This window comes from Aquarana catesbeiana, linkage group LG10 (genome assembly GCF_042186555.1).
Source record: "Aquarana catesbeiana isolate 2022-GZ linkage group LG10, ASM4218655v1, whole genome shotgun sequence".
NCBI classification, from domain to species: Eukaryota; Metazoa; Chordata; class Amphibia; order Anura; family Ranidae; genus Aquarana; species Aquarana catesbeiana.
In genome coordinates, this window is record NC_133333.1 from 180,455,482 (window position 1) to 180,475,304 (window position 19,823).

The window sequence follows — 19,823 nt, forward strand, 5'->3', positions numbered from 1 at the left end:
TTTTCCCATTGTTTTGAAGATGATGGAGCAGTTAAGACACAAATGAACTGATCTTCTAAACCATATTATTTTTTGTGCCAGTGTCCCCTTATCATATTTTTACACAGAGGGTTGCTGATTTTTGACATTGAATTGTGAATCATATAAGTTTACATGCAGACGGTGCTTTAAAAATTCAGTTGGGGGAACATTTGCCTAATGTATCTAACGACCGAGCCTAGAATCAATGGCTAGAGTGGATTATCCTAGCTGTTTGCTATTTTTACCTCCATAAAGTCCAGCACCTGCAGTGCTTCCTCTTTCCTCTCCACTGGCACAACATGTATGTTCAGCCAATGCAAACTTTGTACAATGTTTGCATGATGATCATTTGTAAGAATGGTTGTCCAGCAGCAAAATTAGGGACACATGGCCAGCTCCTTTCTAGTCCTTGAAGGCACCTTGTACTTCTTTGTTTTGAGATGTGTAATGACCACATAAGATGCCCTTGCTTGGCGGCAGCACACTCAAAGTAGATTTAGAAATATATAAAGCCTATATATAACTCCTAAGTGCCCGCTGGGAAGATTCACTCTCTCAATTTGACCCGGTGACCATTGTTACTGGGACAAGAAAATTGTGCAAAATCTAAAATATTCCAATTGTCATTTGACGAGAAATAGTGGAGAAATTTTCCACTGGGACCCTTGTTCTGGCGACACATGTTTAGGAGTGAGTTTTTCCTTATTCTAGAGATTTTCTTTCAAATTGTGTCTCTGGGACAGGAAGTGAAGGAAAATCTCTCTTGGGACACGGACAAAAAAACCTGAGGGTTTACCCAGGGCAGTCCTGGGGCACACAGATAAAAATGTTGGAAGGGTTGTACCACGATGATCAAATCGTATGCCCCGTACCCACGATTGGATTTACCGACAACAAATGTTGGATGTGAGCTTGTTGGCTGAAAGTCCAACCGTGTGTATGCTCCATTGAACATTTGCTGTCTGACTTTCCGCCAACAAATATTTGATAGCAGGTTCTCAAATTTTCCCGATCGTGTGTACACAAGTCCGACGCACAAAAGTTCATGCATGCTCGGAATCAAGCAGAAGGAGCCGTACTGGCTATTGAACTTAATTTTTCTGGACTCGTTGTATGTCTTGTACGTCACCATGTTCCCACGTTCGTAATTGTTGGCCAACATTTTTGTGACCGTGTGTATGCAAGACAAGTTTGAGCCAACATCCTTCGAACAAAACTCCACGGTTTTGTTGTCGGAAAGTCCGATCATGTGTACGGGGGCATAAGACTATTATAATCTCGTAACCTTAACAACAATAATTGAAATATCACATCATGATGATTAAATATTTAATTAATTGACTAAAGGTAGATACATTTTACAACATTCCAAACTTTTTAATGCATAGAATGTATCATCTCTATATCCTAAAGGAGATCTAGGGCACTCAGTAGAAGACCTGTGGGCATGTGCTCTGGGTGCCAAAGTCTAGCAACACTTTTGGTGTTTACCATTCCCTATTCTATCCATAACTTTACATTCAGTGAACATTAATTTTGTTCTCTACCCCTTTAGTAAATCAGTGGCAATGACCCAAGGACTCACAAAAGACTTCTTCATGCTTCAGATGCTTGTGTTGCTGTTAGGCAAGAGGACCACCTCCCAAAATGCTGCAGGCTTGCTTGGTTCAGGGTGTTTCCTATTCTCTCCTATGATAAACGATTCAGTGACAATCGGCTCAGAGAGGAGCTATCGCATTGTGGTTTTCAATAAAAAGCATGACATATAAAATACTCTGATACCTGTCATCAGTTTAACATGCTACCCCTTTAGTGGTTTTATATGTGGGCTTTAAGGTATGTTTGAGTACAGCAAGTTGTATAGTAAGTACTGTAAGCAAGCTGTAGTAAAGATTGACTGCAATCAATGAAAAGACTTGTGCGCTCTTACATAGTGACTGACAAGTCCTTCACAATCAGCTCATATTTTATTTAGCTGTCAGAACCGCTCATGTTCTATTTATAAAGATATTGACTGTCAGAAGGATTGTGCAGACATGTGGTTGATCCTGCTGAATTACTGATTGATTCTGGATCTGTACAAGTTGTATTTTTCTTGAACGAGATTAGCCATTTTTCTTTCTTTGATATTCAAAGGCAGATATGTTAGAGCAGCAAACAATGGCAGAGCAGTGTGTAGACAAATCTGTTTCATGTTTAATCTGTCATTTTTCATTGTAAGAGAAACAGTCAAGTATTTTATTATGTTTCAAGTTCATCTGCTACTTTCAATTGCTTAAGAATTTTTGTTAAAAACACTAATATTGTATTGTATTAATGAGGATTTCCAGCTAGCAGCCCCTAAAATTTAGGAAACTTTACAGTGTATTGAAATGCAACAGAGCCTGCATGGACAGAAATATAAAACCTTTGGCAGGTAAAACATTTCCTATACATGTATTTTATCTATGTGTTTAACTCTTTGCCTGGAGCTTAAGTTAAAGCAGGTCATAGATGGATCGAAATTTGATCCACCAAATTTTGATCCATCATTGGCCGTTCCCTCTAGAGATAAGCTTCTCTCGAATGGGAATGTTGGAAAATTTCCACTGGATCAGCACATGTAGCCAATTTGTTTCATTCCTCCACCTCAATTTTGTAGATGGGGGAACCTGTTTGTTTTTTTTATCCATCTATGGCCAGCTTAAGTCCAGTCTATGGAAGTTTCCCCCCCACTAAAAACAATACCCAGATTACTGTCTAGCTAATCGCCCCATTAATGAAAAAAATCTAAAACACCCAAATGCCTTCTGAATCTGTGGTCATGTGAAGTGTTGGGTCACAAGTCTTTTCTTTCCTGGACTGCAGAGTGAGACAGATTTCTCTGGACACCCACATTGCTGCCTGGAGTTATGGGATTTTCCCATTGGCTATCTATTGGCTAGGTCCTCAACTCCAGCAGCAGCATGATGATATCAAGACAAGGGGAAGCAGCAAGAAGAAGTTGGCAGTGGGCGCAGACAGCATTATTAGATAGCTGATCTTTACTACTGGTAGAAGCACTGTGGATGATCACATGATGGCGGATTCAGGAATTATTTTCTGTATGACAGTAGTAGAGAAAAGGCTATAATACGCTACATGATATTCTTTCGTTCAGCCCATGGCTAATAGGGTGAATGGAGAAATCTCCACTGCCGGCTATTGTATTGAGGAGCTGGATCACCCATGACTGCTTGGAAACGATGGCACTGCCAAACAGTGACTTCATCTGAATGGATACAGGCACTGTTTGGTTGATAGTTTTCTACCCAGCTCAGTTGATTTTTACATTGTCTCCAGCTTAACTGGGTGGTCCTTCTAGGGCCACCCATGGTTCAGATTTCAGCCACTAAATGGGGCTATTAGATGCTTTGGTGATTTACAAAGCTTTAACACAAGGTTAAGTATCGTTATTTTAGCCATGTGACTGTAATTTTCAAATCTCATTAAATGCAACTGAAAACAACTCTAACTTTTTTAAAAAGAAGTATCCTGATGTGTTAGCTTTGTGAATTGAGACTATTGCTTCTGTTTATTAGCTGTTGTCTGAGCTTATGTTCCACTAAATAAAAATTCTGCCATTTGAGGAGCTTGCGTAGCTGTGCCAAACCCCACTAAACATAATGAAGAAAATGTATGTGGAATGATTAGCAGCACTTACAATTCCATGAAGTAGAAGCGGTCTTTACCAGTCAAGCAAACTATGTTTTCTCACATATAAGAATGCAGGATTCAGGGAACTTGAAATGGCATGTACCTTTCTGCCCTCAGCGGCAGTATTACTCTATAGGCCTCAAGCTATGTCACCTGGGGGCAAATCTGGCCTTGGTGTTGACTTCATCAATATCTTCAGGCTCTATTATTGCCCAGTCAGCAGAGAATCAGTGACCAAGCTGTACTGCTTTACAGTGGTGGTGATAAGCTTGGTCACTGACCTGGCAATGCTGTCTAGTAGACAAGGTTGTCTCGATCACAAAGCTGGCTGAACAAAATTGACAGATAAGATAAATAAGACACACCTACTTCTCTGGAGTATTTTGCTTTTTGCCTGGGATTTTATTCTTAGGGCATGCTGAACGCACAGCTGCTGGTGTGCATTGGGAAGACACGACGCATATCACACTTTTTTTTGGTAGAACTTTATTAATTGTCACAAGTTCCGTTCAGGCAGCAGCTTTGGGATGCAGTGGTTTATGCTGCAGACCTCTGCGCTACAAGAAAGTACTGCATGCAGTTCTTTTTTTCGAGCTCACACCACCACAAAACCCAGTGGTGTGAACTGACACCATAGGAGACAAGGCAGATTACCTTGCCTTTACATTGAGACTGTGCTGGGCAATGTCGCCTAGTTCATCCCATTGTAAATAATGTGAATGGACCCTCAATGTTTTGTTATTTTTCAAATGTTACATTAAAGATATTTAGTAAAAACAATGTGTAATGCAGCTGCAATGACAACTTTTGGTGTCCTTTTACATAAAGGAAGTAAGTGGGCGATTTATTCCACCAATGCTTAGCCAAAACTAAAATACCCGTTTCAAGTGGCGTTCACCTTTAGCATACCTTTATAGAGGTGTATTGCATTTTTAGAATAGCTGGTTTCTTTTGTCAAGTTGCCTAAAATATTTAATACAATACCATTCATGATTCATCAGAATGAGTATAAATAAAGGAAGGGAGGTATTCGGTAATGCCTTTGTCAGGGTGACATGCACGGCCTAGGTGTGGAAACTTCTATTAAGTGTGTCATTGTCCCAATTATGTTCCTGATCTCACTACCACCCCTTTCCTGGAGGAATATGCTTAGCAATGTTGAAATTCATATTATGCGCTCTGTATCTCTGATGATTATGAGCGACTAAAAATTCCAACATGATCATTTTAGCTACCAGCAGCTGAAGAGCCCCTTGTTTGTTTTTTGTCGGTAGTTGTTTGTCAGTCAAACTTCCCATTCATAAAGGTGATAACAGCTTGTCTTCATGTTTCCACAGATATGCATTGTCACTGTGCAACCTGAAAAGGACAAGAGTGATGCTGAATCTGACTGCTTGTCAATAGTAATGTAAAGTATAAAACTGAATTCAAGGTAAGTAGAGGGGTCCAAAATAACTCATTGTTAATAATAGTATTCTAACAAATATTGAGTCGTGTATACTATTCCTTCTCTTAGGTTATTAAAGTGTATCTAAAGGCCATACTTTTTAAGTTTTGGATAAAGTGATAAGGTATTAGATCTGTTGTGTCAGATCCCTTCACAATTCTCCAGCAGTTATGTCCTGTGTTAATGTCTAAAGCTGGGTACACACTGCCTGAAAATCAGCCAGTTCAGCAGGAACCAGTCAGTGTGTACAGCAGTCTGTCTGACAGAAGCCCATCTAACAACAAGGTTTTTTTTAAGGGATATGCTGGAAAACTAGCACCCTGATCAGTGTATTCTGGCGGGGGTCCCCCCTGGCAAAATACAATAGGACGGCAAGGGAGATTGCCAGACCTACATCGTTTCTTTTGGTATGGCGTTCTTTGTTTTTTTTTTTTTTTTTCGTTTAGGCTGCTGGGTTGAACAAAGAATAACTTGCAGTGTGTACCCAGCTTAACCACTCCCTGCCGGGCCTATAGACAAATGACGGTTGGACAGTGGCTTTCTTATCATTAGTGGACATCATATGACCACCTCTCAGGAAACCCAAATCGCGGGGCCGCGCAGCTGCGCAATCTGTCATCGGCTGTGTTTGCGGGATACAGCCGATGACTGAGCAAAGTACTGGCTCGGTGCCGATACCATGTGACTGCGGTGATGAATCGCAGCAGGTCACATGACAGTTTTACACAATGGATGGCTTCTTTTCATGTCATCCATTGTATACAATTGTGTTGCTAACTGTGGTCAATTTGATCACATGGTCCAGACAGGGTCAATCACAGCCTATCTGTACCATCTGATTAGCTTTGACCAATCACAGCTAATCACAACAAAAGTTTCAGTCAGCATGCTTGCTTAGAGCAATGTAATCCACTGTTATAAGCAAACAATCTGTAAAAAAGAATAAAATAAATAAAAATCCTGATAATTTTCCCAGAGTAGTACAATGTTACTATGATAACATTATATTGCTCTTGTCATAATGTGTTCAAAGAGAAATTGTAAAAAATAAAAAGTTTTTTTTTTTTTTTTAATTTTATAACTTTTATTTTTTTCATACTGTCACCACTCATTGTCCCTGATCACCGCCACACCAGTTATATGATGATGCTGTACTGCACTGGTGATAGTATGGAAAAAAAAAAAAGTGAAAACATTTTTTTTTTCTTTCATTTCTTCATTTTCCAAAAAATTATGACCAAAAATTACAATGTCTAAAAACCCGCCATGTCACTTACTAAATACCTTAGACTGTCTACTTTCCAAAAAGGGGTCATTTGGTAGGTATTTCTACTGTCCTGGCATTTTAGGGTCTCAAGAAATCAGATGGGCCATCAGTACATCAGGATTGATCAATTTTCAGATATATACCATAGTTTTTGGACTCTATAAGGCCCCTTTCACACGATCGGACCGTTCAGGTCCGCCTGTCAGTTTTGACGGCGGACCTGAACGGGCGATCCATGTTAGCCTATGGAGCGTCGGATGTCAGCGGAGACATGTCCGCTGACATCCGACCCCGTCCGATCCGCTAAAAGCAGACGTATGGCTCTACGTCCAGATCCGTCGCTGGCGGATCGGATTGGGTGAGATCTGACGAAAACGGACACGCTGTCCGTTTTCGTCCGATCCCTCCATAGGTGGCAGCGGCGCCTGACAAGCCCCTCCCCGCTCAGTGAGCAGAGAGGGACCTGTCATCCGCCGGCTCAGCGGAGATCAACGGACTGATCTCCCGCTGAGCCGGCGGACCGAGGCGGGCTCCGTAGAAACGGAGCCCGCCTCGTGTGAAAGGGGCCTAACTTTCACACATGCACTGATTTGGGTTATTTTAACCAAAGAATTGTAGCAAAATACATTTTGGACTAAATGTATGAAGAACAATTATTTACTAAATTATATAACAGAAACAAAGAAATATGTTTTTCTTTTTTTTTTTTTTTTTTTTAATTTTCAGTCTTTTTTCATTTATTTAGCAAACATAAACAAAGTGGTGATTAAATATCACCATAAGAAAGCACTATTTGTGTGAACAAAATGATAAAAGCTTAGTTAGTAGGGTAAAGCGTTGCATGATCACGCAATTGTCATTCAAATTGCGACAGCACCGAAAGCTGAAAATTGGTCTGGGCAGGAAGGGGGTAAAAGTGCCCGGTATTGAAGTGGTTAAATGAATGGACTGCCAAGACTTGTCAACAGACAAACATTAGAACATGACCCTTTTTTACTAAGGTACCTCACTACAACCGGCATGTATGTTAGGGTACCAGCCTAATAAATGGCAATGCAGATTGTTCATTAACGCATATTGGGCTGTGTAGTAAACCATATGTTCCCACAGCAAGGGGCCTCAATGTTGAAGAGATTCACCATCTCGGTTTGTCCTAGTGACCATTGTGATTGGATGATAAAGTAATGGGGAATCCAAAATTTTGAGTTTAACTGACTACAAATAGAGGGGAATATATGGGGACATTTCTTCTAGTGACAAAGGAGATTTATCTCACTTTGGAGAGATTTCTGTTCACTTCCTGTTGTGTCTATAGGAAAGGAAGTCGTGGAAAATCCCTTGATGGGATACATTTCACAAACTATATATGCAAAAATGCCAATTTATTTTGGACATACATCTGGCTACACAGCAAATAGAAGGAGCTCTCAGGTGCCATCTTATTTCATGTAAAGAAAACAGTGATCGAAAAATAGAACATCTGTCTAACCCGTTAGATTCTCAACCAAAACAAGCTCAGCTAAGGGATGCTAGGGAGGGCTTACAGGCATGCGACTATTCCTCATCCTAACCCTATAAATGTTAAGCCGGCCGTTGACTGTTCAGCAGGGACCGGCCGGGATTTGAACCACATATGGGCAGGCTGATTGTACCGAAATTGATTGATCGATCAACCTGGGTACAACCAGCCTGTCAGAGTTTTAATGCAATTATTGCCAGCAGCTATAGCTGCTAGCAAAAATCACTGTGTTTTTCCCCCAGCAGGAATGGCTCCCCATGCCACCTGCCAAGAGAACACAACAGCTCTACGTGAGAGATTCCCCTATCAACACTGACTGTAGTTGCAGGAAAGAAAATCGTACCATCATTTGTGAAGGCCATGTCTAGTGTCCTGTAGTGTAATGTGTGGAGGGATCACTATAAAGCTAATGGTTCAGTATCCTGACTGTGTAAATAGTGATTGACACTTCTTGAAGCATTTTAGGTCACTGGAACTGAAAATTGTTTCCAGCGCCAAACTTTTTTTAACTTTTTGGACAAATGTCTTGGTAACGCCCATTCTAAGTCTAATTTGGCTACATTAATTATCTTCAAATCTTTTTTTATATAATCATATACATTTTTCAGAGTTGATTTAAATATTTTTTATATGCTTGGCACAAAAACCACAATGATTTAATAGAATGTTTCTTGATAGCTTGTTTTTTTTAATTCTCTGAAACTACAATTTTTTAACAGTGATCAGCCCATAAGGCGCCACTTGTAAACCACAATTGGAAGTGATTCATTTTCTGGCTCCTTGATAGAGGTCAAAAGCATTGCGTGTTTTCCTTCTTTGTAGGGGTGACTCTCCGGAAAAGAGAACAACACGGCGGGAGGAGATCCAACACTTGTTTGCTGTCTGTGAGTGTTTCTTTGGCAGTGTCTTAGCTGGTTGTTGTGACCATTAAAGTAGCAATCAGCAAATATACCGCCCTAGAAGTTCGACACATTTTTAAGCTGAGAAAATCATGCTGCTGCCAAGACCAGGATATCATTGTGAATATTAGGAGGACAGTCAGCCTACAGGTAATTATTTGTGGTTATGCTTATTAAGTGGATATAAATTTGAAGGGCGATGTCAGACATACACTTTAAGTTACCTCTTATCCTATTAAAGAAATGACAGCATGGAAAGTTTCCCACCCACATCCCTCCTGGGCATCCTGTGCTGGTGCAGAGGAGTGCTAGAGGGCAAGAGGGCCCATATTGATGTAAAGCTGAGCCCTATGGAGCTTCTAGAGGTCAGAGAAGAAGAATAAATGCTGGGACCTACGAGACCCTACTAACTGGCTGGATCAATGATTTGCCCCAGTAATCAATTTTAATGTAATAACAATAATAAGTCTGGCACCAGGGGGCTGGGACTGAATATCCCTGGGATCAATGTGTAAAAGTCCTATGGGAGATCAGAAAGCAGCTGTATGGATAAACCACAACAGGAGCGGTGTGAAATTGGGCAAAAACACTCATAAAACAGCCACAACTGAAAGTGCTAATTGGAAAATCAATTTTAATGTGCCAGCTCCATGACCCCAGATGTTTGTGGGCCAAACAGGTTTATTAATGGGTAGAGATACACTATATTGTCAAAAGTATTGGGACGCCTTCCTTTACAATCGCATGAACTTTAATTGCATCCCAGTCTTATTCTGTAGGGTTTGCAGCTCTAACAGCTTCAACTCTTCTAGGAAGTCTGTCTACAAGGTTTAGAATGTGTCTATGGGAATCTTTGACCATTCTTCCAGAAGCGTATTTGTGAGCTCAGGCACTGATGTGGACGAGAAGGCCTGGCTCGCAGTCTCCTCTCTAATTCATCCCAAAGATGTTCTATCGGGCTGAGGTCAGGACTCTGTGCAGGCCAGTCAAGTTCCTCCACACCAAACTCACTCATCCATACGTCATGCAGAGGGTGGGCCAACTCAATATTGAACCCTACAGACTAAGTCATGGGATGCCATTAAAGTTCATGTGTGTGTAAAGGCAGGCGTCACAATACTTTTGGCAATATAGTGTATATGAATATTTTTTATCACACAGAAATGATACCTGTAAAACCTCATGCACACGGGTTTATGAAAATAAGTAGCATTTTTTTCTGCCAGAATTTAGCAGAAAAAAACACCTCTAATGTTACAATACGTATGCGCATTTATGCCCCTTGATGTGCTCAAAAGCTCCTCTCGGATCATGCCTTTGGTGCGTTTTTTTTTCTGCCTGTAAATGCTCCTCTTCATAATATGCCTGTAAACCCCTATGTGTACACCTGTATAAGCGTTTTTTGGGTTTTTTTCTTTACACCGAATGCATGTATATGCGTTTTTTTTGTTGTTGTTTTTTTTTAGGCCCCTGTGTGCACAAGATATTTATCATTTCATTTCAGTGTAATAAGAAATATTAATGACCAACTCCAATCAATTTACAGTTAGGTCCATATATATTTGGACACAGGCACAATTTTACATTTTTTTCAGGTATTTTCCAAAACATATATTCAAGCTATAGTTATATAATGGATATGGGCTGAAAGTGCACACTCTCAGGTTTAATTTGAGTGTATGTTCATCCAAACCGGAGGAAGGGTTTAGGAATTACAGCTCTTAAGAATAGCCATCCCCCGGGACAAAAGTAATTGGACAATTGAATCACAAGCTGTTTCATGGCCAGGTGTGGGCTACTCCTTCATTATTTCTTCATCAATTAAGCAGGTAAAAGGTCTGGAGTTGATTCTAAGTGTGGGATTTGCATTTGGAATCTATTGCTGTGAACCTACATCATGCGTTCAAAGGAGCTGTCCATGCAAGTGAAACAGTCCATTGTAAGGCTTCAAAAACTAAACAAATCCATCAGAGAGATAGCAGCAACATTAGGAGAGGCCCAATCAACAGTTTGGTACACTCTGAGGAAAGAAGAACGCACTGGTGAGCTCAGCAACATAAAAAGACCTGGACGTCCATGGAAGACAGCAGTGGTGGCTGATCGCAGGATCCTCTCTAGGATAAAGAAACCCATTCACAACATCCAGACAAGTGAAGGACATTCTCCAGGAGGTGGGCGTATCACTGTCAAAGTCTACAATCAAGAGAAGACTTCACGAGAACAAATACAGAGGGTTCACCACAAGATGCAAACCATTCATAAGCCTGAAGAATAGAAAAGCCAGATTAGACTTTGTCAAAAAACATCTAAAAAAGCCAGACCAGTTTTGGAAAAGCATTCTTTGGATGGAAACTAAGATTAATCTGTACCAGAATGATGGGAAGATAAAAGTGTGGAGAAGGCTTGGAACAGCTCATGATCCAAAGCACACAACGTCATTTGTAAAACATGTTGGAGGCAGCGCGATGGCATGGGCATGCATGGCTTCCAGTGGCACTGTGTCATTGGTGTTTATTGATGATGTGACATAAGACAGAAGCAGCCGGATTAATTCTGCAGTGTTTAGAGATATACTGTCAGCCTAGTTTCAGCCAAATGCAGCAAAGTTGATTGGTTGGTGCTTCACAGTACAAATGAACAATGATCCAAAACACACTGCAAAAGCAACCCAGGAGCTTTCGAAGGAAAAGAAGTGGAATATTCTGCAATAGCCGAGTCAATCACCTGATCTTAACCCAATTGTGCATGCATTTCATTTGCTGAAGGCAAAACTAAAGGCAGAAAGACCCACAAACAAAGAACAACTGAAGACTGCTGCAGTTAGAGCCTGGCAAAGCATCAGAAGGGAGCAAACCCAGTCTTTGGTAATGTCCATGGGTTCCAGACTTCAGGCAGTCTTTGCCAGTAAAGGATTCTCAACAAAATATTAAAATGTAACAATTTTTTTATGATTGTATTCATTTGTCCAATTACATTTGAGCCCCTGAAAATGAGGGACTGTGTATAAAAATGCTTGCAGTTCCTAAAATGTATACTTGATATTTATGTTCAACCCCTTGAATTAAAGCTGAAAGTCTGCACTTCAAATTCATTAAGATTGTTTGTTTCATTTTAATTTTATTCTGGTGGCATACAGAGCCAAAAGTATGAAAATTGTGCCTAGGTCCATATATATTTGGACCCAAACTGTAAGTGGTTCTAAAGGCAGAAGATATTTTTAGAATAGAATCCTCATAGAATGCACTAAGGTAAAAAAACTAAAAAACCATCAGGGTGAAGCTAGCGTCACCCCCCCCCCCCCCCACCCCACCCCCCAATTTTACTTACCTGGGCTCCATCTCGATCCAGCGATGTGCATGAGAGCGGACGCTTCTCTCTGCTGCTGTCAATCACAGCCAGTTAGCTAATGAGGAGAGAGTGGGGGCAGGACCAAGCTGTGCTGTGTGTGTGAATGGACAACGTCCATTCAGAGGAGCGTGGCTCTGGAGCGAGCCTGCTCAAATGACCCCATAGGAACAGGCTTGCTATTGCGGCCACTCAGCAGGGGGAGGAGCCAGAAGCGCCAGCGGGGGAACCAAAAAAGAAGAGGATTGGGGCTGCTCTGTGCAAAAACCATTGCACAGAGCAGGCAAGTATAACATTATGGTTATTTATTTAATTTATTCCTTTAGAATCACTTTAAAGCTGAACTTCAGACAAATGTTAAACAGTCTCTTTTTTTCCAGGTATGTACAGTATTAGTTCAACATTTACTTTTACATACAGCTAGCATAGAGACCAGAATCTTTTATGATAGTGGGCTCCTGAAGACTTCTACACAGCTACATTGATGATGGAAGAGAGAGAATCAGCATGGAAGGGTCAACTATCTACACCAATTAGGACTATATGCTTTGTACAGTACTGTCAAGAACATGGTTACATGATGGAAGAGCATGGAATGACCTTTGTCAGTGTGATCGTTAATTGTCTAAACATAGGCTGGGCAAGGTTGTGTTGCTTAAAGGACAACAAAAGTAAGAAAAATACTGTGTAATATATTTAATCATATTATCGTCTATATTCATTCCTTTTCCTTATTTATTTTGTATATACATTTACATTCAGACAAAGTTGACCAGCAGACGTGGCAGTGACAGGATTGTACAAATTATAACGCTATTTGAGCAGTGGCAGCAACTGAAAGAGGAGCTCCAGTCCCCCCCCCAAAAAAATTAAGTCAGCAGCTACAAAAACTGTAGCTGCTGACTTTTAATATAAGGACACTTACCTGTCCAGGGATCCAGCGATGTCCTCACCCAAGCCAATTCTTCAATCAGCTTTGCGTGCAGGTGACAGCATCTTAGGTAAGGGAAACCAGCAGTGAAGCCTTCCAGCTGCACAGACAGTTTTCTACTGCACATGCGTGAGCTGCACTTTGTGAATGGTCCTACATTCTTCTGGGACCTGTGTGTCCCAGAAGGCTACGGGGGGGAAGGAAGAGGGGACCAAACAACTGCACAGATCGCTGTGGTGCTTCTGACCAGAAGTGGGAGCGGGTACCTGCCAAAATAAGCAGAGCTTCCCCTTTTGGATGAAGTTCCACTTTAATAAATCATTATACACTTGTCAGTGTTATAGCTTGTCCCAACACCTGTCACTGTTTCTTTTTCTAAAACACTTGGTCTACAGGTAAACTGTATTGCCCTGTACACACGATCGGACATTGATCGGACATTCCGACAACAAAATCCATGGATTTTTTCCGACGGACGTTGGCTCAAACTTGTCTTGCATACACACGGTCACACAAAGTTGTCGGAAAATCCGATCGTTCTGAACGCAGTGACGTAAAACACGTACGTCGGGACTATAAACGGGGCAGTAGCCAATAGCTTCCGTCTCTTAATTTATTCTGAGCATGCGTGACACTTTGTGCGTCGTATTTGTGTACACACGACCGGAATTTCCGACAACGGATTTTGTTGTCGGAAAATTTTATAGCAAGCTCTCAAACTTTGTGTGTCGGAAATTCCAGTTGTATATTTAATTGTTTGCCTAGTTTAGCTTAAAAGTTTAACTAAAGGCAATTTTTTATATAGTTTTGGATACAGTGGAGAGGGATTAGACCACCTGGCAGGTTTTTTTAATTATTTATTTTATTTTATTTTTTTAATCACTGGGCTCTCTATTTTTCATATTTACCAATATCACCAAATATGAAAGTGGAAGAAAATCCTAAATTTTGAATTGGCACCAGAACAATAATACAGGGAAATTCCTCCAGTGGGGACACTAACATTGGTAACAATGATTACAACCAAAGATTTTCTCACTTTGAAGGGATTTGCTCTCACTTCCTTTTTTGCTTTGGGGCAGGAAGTGAAGGACAAAATCTTCCGAATGGGACACAGATGGCAAAAAAAACAAAAAAAAAACAAAACAAACAAAAAAACTGACAAACGTTATACCCCACCTCTTACTCTAGTTCTACTTTACATCAATTGATGGCTTTTTGTCATTTTTGGTAACTTAGCAGTAAAATAGCCCTATCAAAATGCCTGATATCACTCAACTGTTGCAGCCAATAGTAAGCCAAGTGGTAGGATCACACACCTCCAATGGAAGGCTAGAATAAATATTAGAATAATTATAAAAGGGAAATACAGCTGGAAAGGAATGGTACATTTGCTGCTACTTTGTTTTGAAATAATCACACAGTTAAAGTATTTTTTTCATATATCATTGTGTTGTTGTTGTTTGTTTTTAATCTTAATACAATGTAACTAAGAAATGCCAATCTTGTATCCATCATGTACTGAAGGAGCTCAAGCCTGTTTACTATATAAATACAGTGTTGTTAAACAGAACATTTTAAGCCTTTTTTTTTTTTTTTTTTTAACGGAGGTAATTAAATATTTATTGCCAAGTGAATCATTTTGCAGTACTTTCTAGTGAAGGTTATCACCTATTAAAGGTGCACACAGACGTTAGATGACTGCCCAATCATTTTGCTGTCCATGTGCTACCTACAACCAGTACCTGCAGAGGGTCATTAAAGGGATTTATGCAAAACTTCCTTTTAAGAAGGCGGCAGAGGTTCAGGCTACACATAATCAGCGTCTAAGGAAACAGTGATGTTTATAAAAAGTAAGAGTTGCAAGCAATCTTTTTATCAGCTGACAAGCAACAGTTGTAAACCAAATACATCATTAAAGTGTATCTAAACCCAAGAACAAAAATTGTTAGTATTGCAGCTTACCTATCCTTAGATGTGGTGGCTGCATTAGTTTTATTTTTTTCACACTTTTTTCTCTGTGTTTTAACTTGGTAATCCTCCCATTAACACACTTCTTGTCCTATGGTGATAACCGTACTGCACAGTGTTGTCACCCTAGGACATGGTGAACCTTGGCACCCCAGATGTTTTGGAACTACATTTCCCATGATGCTCAACTACACTGCAGAGTGCATGAGCATCATGGGAAATGTAGTTCCAAAACATCTGGGGTGCTAAGGTTCGCCATCACTGGCCTAGGTTAGAACTAAATAACTCCTCCCTCTCATCTCTATAACAAGGGGGTCTTTTGTAGTCTACAGAGATAACAGGGGGCAATGCTAACTGATAACAGTCCAGAAGCAGAAGTTATCAGCTCACAAGATTTCTGGCTGAACAGCTATTTTTTGGACTTGTCAAACAGATATAATAAAACACTTTCACTGGTATTTTTAACTGACCAAAAGGAAGCAAATTTTAAAAATGTGTTAATGTTTACATACACTTAAAGTTATAATAAGCTTCTGTAGCCAGGAAAGCGGCATTTGTATAAGCTGACAACCCCTTTAATTTAAGGATGGTCAAACACCATGGTGTCCATTTATAAAACATTAGTTGGACAAATTTCATTTATTCATGCAGGCTGGACATATTGTTGCTGTATTTTGATTAATTCCTATGATCGTCTGCTCAATCTATTGGCCAAAATGCTGTGTCTCCTGAACTAACTCAATTGAAAAACATATGGCATTTTGGCCACTAGATGGAGCTGGCGATCATAGGAATTAAAGGAGTCTTTGGGGGAGGGGTCGCATAGGAGGAATAATATAAGTATTACATCTAATTCCATTATCCCTTAATGAGCATTTACCACTTACAGTGCAAGGGGGCACCACTGCAAAGGTGTTTTTGTGCATTTCATCTTTAATTAACATTCACTTTACTAAAGCTTGACATACACTGTACAATCTCTTTTGGATTTAATTGGAATAATTGGATAATTGAAGTGAATAGTCACACATTTTGCTTGCTTTGTGCACTGGTCTAAATCATTTGGTAGAGGAGGGATTATGGTGTGGGGTTGTTTTTCAGAGGTTTGGCTTGGCCCCTTAGTTTCAGTGAAGAGAACTCTTAAGGCATCAGCATACCAAGACATTCTGGACAATTTCATGCTCCCAACTTTGTGGGAACAGTTTGGAGATGGCCCCTTCCAGTTACATCATGACTGAGCACCAGTGCACAAAGCAAGGTCCATAAAGACATGGATGAGCGGGTTTGGGGGCGGAGGAACTTGACTGGCTTGCAAACCTCAAGCCCAATAGAACACCTTTGGGATGAATTAGAGTGGATACTCCGAGCCAGGCCTTTTCGTCCAACATCAGTGCCTGACCTTACAAATGTGCTTCTGGAAGAAATGGTCAAATATTCCCATAGACACACTCCTAAATATTATGGATGCCCTTCCCAGAAAAATTGAAGCTGTTATAGCTGAAACGGGTGGGGCAACTCTATATTGAACCCTACGGACTAAGACTGGGATGCCATTAAAGTTCATGTGCGTGTAAAGGCAGGCGTCCCAATACTTTTGGCAATATAGTGTGTGTACGTGTGTGTGTGTGTGTGTGTGTGTGTGTGTCTATATATATATATATATATATATATATATATATATATAATATATATATATATATATAATGTGTGTGTATATATACAGTATTGTGTAAAGAAATGCTGTAAAGTGAAAATGCTTTCAAAAATATATATTTTAATTGTTAAAAATCTAAATCAATGAATGAACATCTGATGTGACTATGCTTTTCTTCAAACCAGCATCAATTCTTCTAGGTACACTTGCACACAGTTTTTAAGGCTGGGTTCACACCGCAGCAGAGATCGCTTCACAGCAGGGGTCCAGTGTGTCCCCGTTCACCGTTTCAGGTCTGATTTCAGCCCGAATTTTTGGCTGAATTCAGACCTGAAATGGACCAGAAGACACGGAGGGCTCCTGTACAATTCGCACCAGAACCACTGCGGAAATGTGTAAACCAGCTCCATAGAGAGTCAGTCACAATCTCCTGACATACGAATTGGATGCGGAAAACCCATCCAATTTGCAATAGTGTGAACCCAGCCTGAAGGAACTCAGCAGGTAGGTTGTTCCAAACATCTTGGAGAACTAACCACATCTTCTGTGGACATAGGCTGCCTGAAATCCTTCTGTCTCTTCATGTAATACCAGACAGACTCAGTGTTGAGATCAGGACTCTGTGGGGGCCAAACCATCACTTCCAGATCTCCTTGTTCTTCTTTACGTGAAAGATAGTTCTTAAAGAGGAGGTCCAGCCTGGGTGAAAAAAATTAAGTCAGCAGCTACAAATACTGTAGCTTCTGACTTTTAATATTAGGGCACTTACCTGTCCAAGGAGCCCGCAATGTCTGTACCCTAGCAGATCTTCGGATCTCTGCCATTCCTGGTAGGGGAACCCGGCAGTGAAGCCTTTTCGGCTTCACACCTGGTTACGTAGTGTGCATGTGCGAAGCGCGCTGTGCTTTCTAATTGGCTTGGCTTGGAGGAGGGGGGGGCTCCGTCTACGGAAGTGGGGAAGGGGGCCTGTCAAAAACAGGTCCCCGTCCCCCCCTCCCCCCTCCCATGGCACGGGAGGGGGGGAGGAAGCGTATAAGCGGAAGTTCCACAGTGACATTGTATGTTTGGGGTTGTTGTCCTAAATTTGGGGCCAGTCACAAGCCTCCCAGAATGTATGGCATGATGGATAAAATTTCTCAGCATTAAGGACACCATTGATCAGGCAATATCCAGGACCATAGATTCAGTGGTCGGTCAAGAAAATTGCAGCTGAAGAAAGACACATCATGCTGACTTCCCTTGGAAGATGTCCATAGTACCATCAGCACACAACTGGCGAAAATCAATGTGTCCCAGGTACACCCATCTACTTTGTTCTCTTCATTGAGACAAGTACACACTTTAGAGGGATATGATTTGTTCATAATTCGTGTAAGAGGTTTACAACCACTTTAACAATTAGAGAGTGCCCAATATGCATACCAAAAGTAAATTTTTGACTTGTGATATTTGCATACAAGGTTCTAATGAAGATAGTACTGAATAACATGTAAGTCGGTCATTAAATGTTACCCTTTTACATATTAGGCTATACATATATAGCGCACCCCCACAGGCACCACTAGTTTAATAAGTGCTCTGAAACTGAACATTCTTTCCCGATTAATTGGAATGTCGCCTCTTCCACTCTGACACACCCCATTTTAATAAGGTGAACAACATCACAGTAAATTGACACCTGGTATTTTAGAAAACAGATTGGCAAATAGAAACAAGGTATTATAAGCCGTGACCAAAATGTAACACGCTGTTCCTATACATAGTAATTCTATACCGGAATTGCATACAGAAAGAGGTAACTGGGCCCAAGTTTCACCATATATGCTTTTTTTTCTTCTATATTTTAATCTGTTAATCCAGCCAGCAAATCTGTTGTTTTTCACAATACAAATGCCCCAGCAGAATGTGTCAGTCTACATGGATGAGACAAACCACTTAACACTGGCAGGGGTGATTAAAATGATCAGATTTTATTTTTTAATGGAAAAGTTTTATCCCAAAAGGAAACTAATTTTCTGTAACTGATTATAAAGTGTGAGCTGAAGTTTGGCTTCAATTTGTTAGTGGAGCAAAATCTGCAAATACATTTATTGCTCTCGCTCTAACGTTTGTGGCGATACCTCACATGTGTGGTGCGAACCCCATTTACATATGCATGTGTGACTTACATATGCATTCGCTCCTGCGTGCTAGTACAGAAGGACAGGGGCGCTTTAAAAAAAAAAATCATATTTGTTTTATATCTTTACACTGTCCCTTTTAATTTAATTTATTTTTTTGATCAATTTTATTCCTATTAATGTAAACATCCCTTGTAATAGAAAAAAGGATGACAGATCCTCTTTATGGAGAGATCTGGGGTCAAAAAGTCCCCAAATCTCTTCTGTACCTTTTTTAAAAGCAAAAGATCAAAAATTATTTTTTTGATCTTTTGCTTTGAAAAAAAATTGTTTACGTCAACCCTAGACCAGAAGTGATGTCTCTCCGGTCCTCCAAGGCCATAGAGGCAATGAGAGACAATCTAGTCTCTCATTGCCCCTCTGACTGGCTGGCTGTACCATCTGATCATTTCTCAGGCGCACCAGAGAAAACAGTTAGCCCGAGAAACACCGGCGGCGGGGGGAGGGGGGCGGCCCTTCCCGACGCTTCGGAAAGTAATCCATTGGCTAATGAGATACTAAGGTTATGGCTGATAGCTTCATGTATTTGCAGATTTTGCACCACTAACAAATGGCAGGTGGTTAAACTATAACAGGGTCACTAGGAGTGCAAAAGGACAGCTTGACAAAGGATAGTGTATAAACCCCCAGGGGCTACACTGCCACAAGAACCCTGGAGTGACCCTGCTAGGTCCATGTCTGCCTGCAGGGCAGGGTTTCAACCCTCTCGCCAGATCTGCTCATGGGTCAATGGCTTGAGCTCAGGAGAATTCATTGGAGATGCAGAAGATGACCAGGGGACCCGCACTGGAACACTGTGGTCTCCGCTGCTTAGGCCGCACTGTGCGGAAAGGGCCTAGATGGCTCAGCACTCTAGCCTGGACATCTTCTCATCTCCAGTTCTGAAGCCAAGAACCCCGAGTCTCCCTGAGCAG

At 40.8% G+C, this 19,823-nt stretch overlaps 1 long non-coding RNA gene across 2 annotated transcripts in view; it reads left to right on the top strand.

Annotated features, from left to right (window-relative positions):
* The window catches only part of LOC141111059 (uncharacterized), a 128,969-nt gene extending 114,292 nt beyond the window's left edge, over positions 1-14,677 (top strand). For both annotated transcript variants that reach the window (XR_012236370.1, XR_012236369.1), the window contains exons 2-4: positions 5,034-5,128; positions 8,752-8,978; positions 12,554-14,677. This is a non-coding gene — a long non-coding RNA (uncharacterized lncRNA). The remainder of the gene's footprint in view (positions 1-5,033; positions 5,129-8,751; positions 8,979-12,553) is intronic.
* The last annotated feature ends 5,146 nt before the right edge of the window (positions 14,678-19,823 follow it).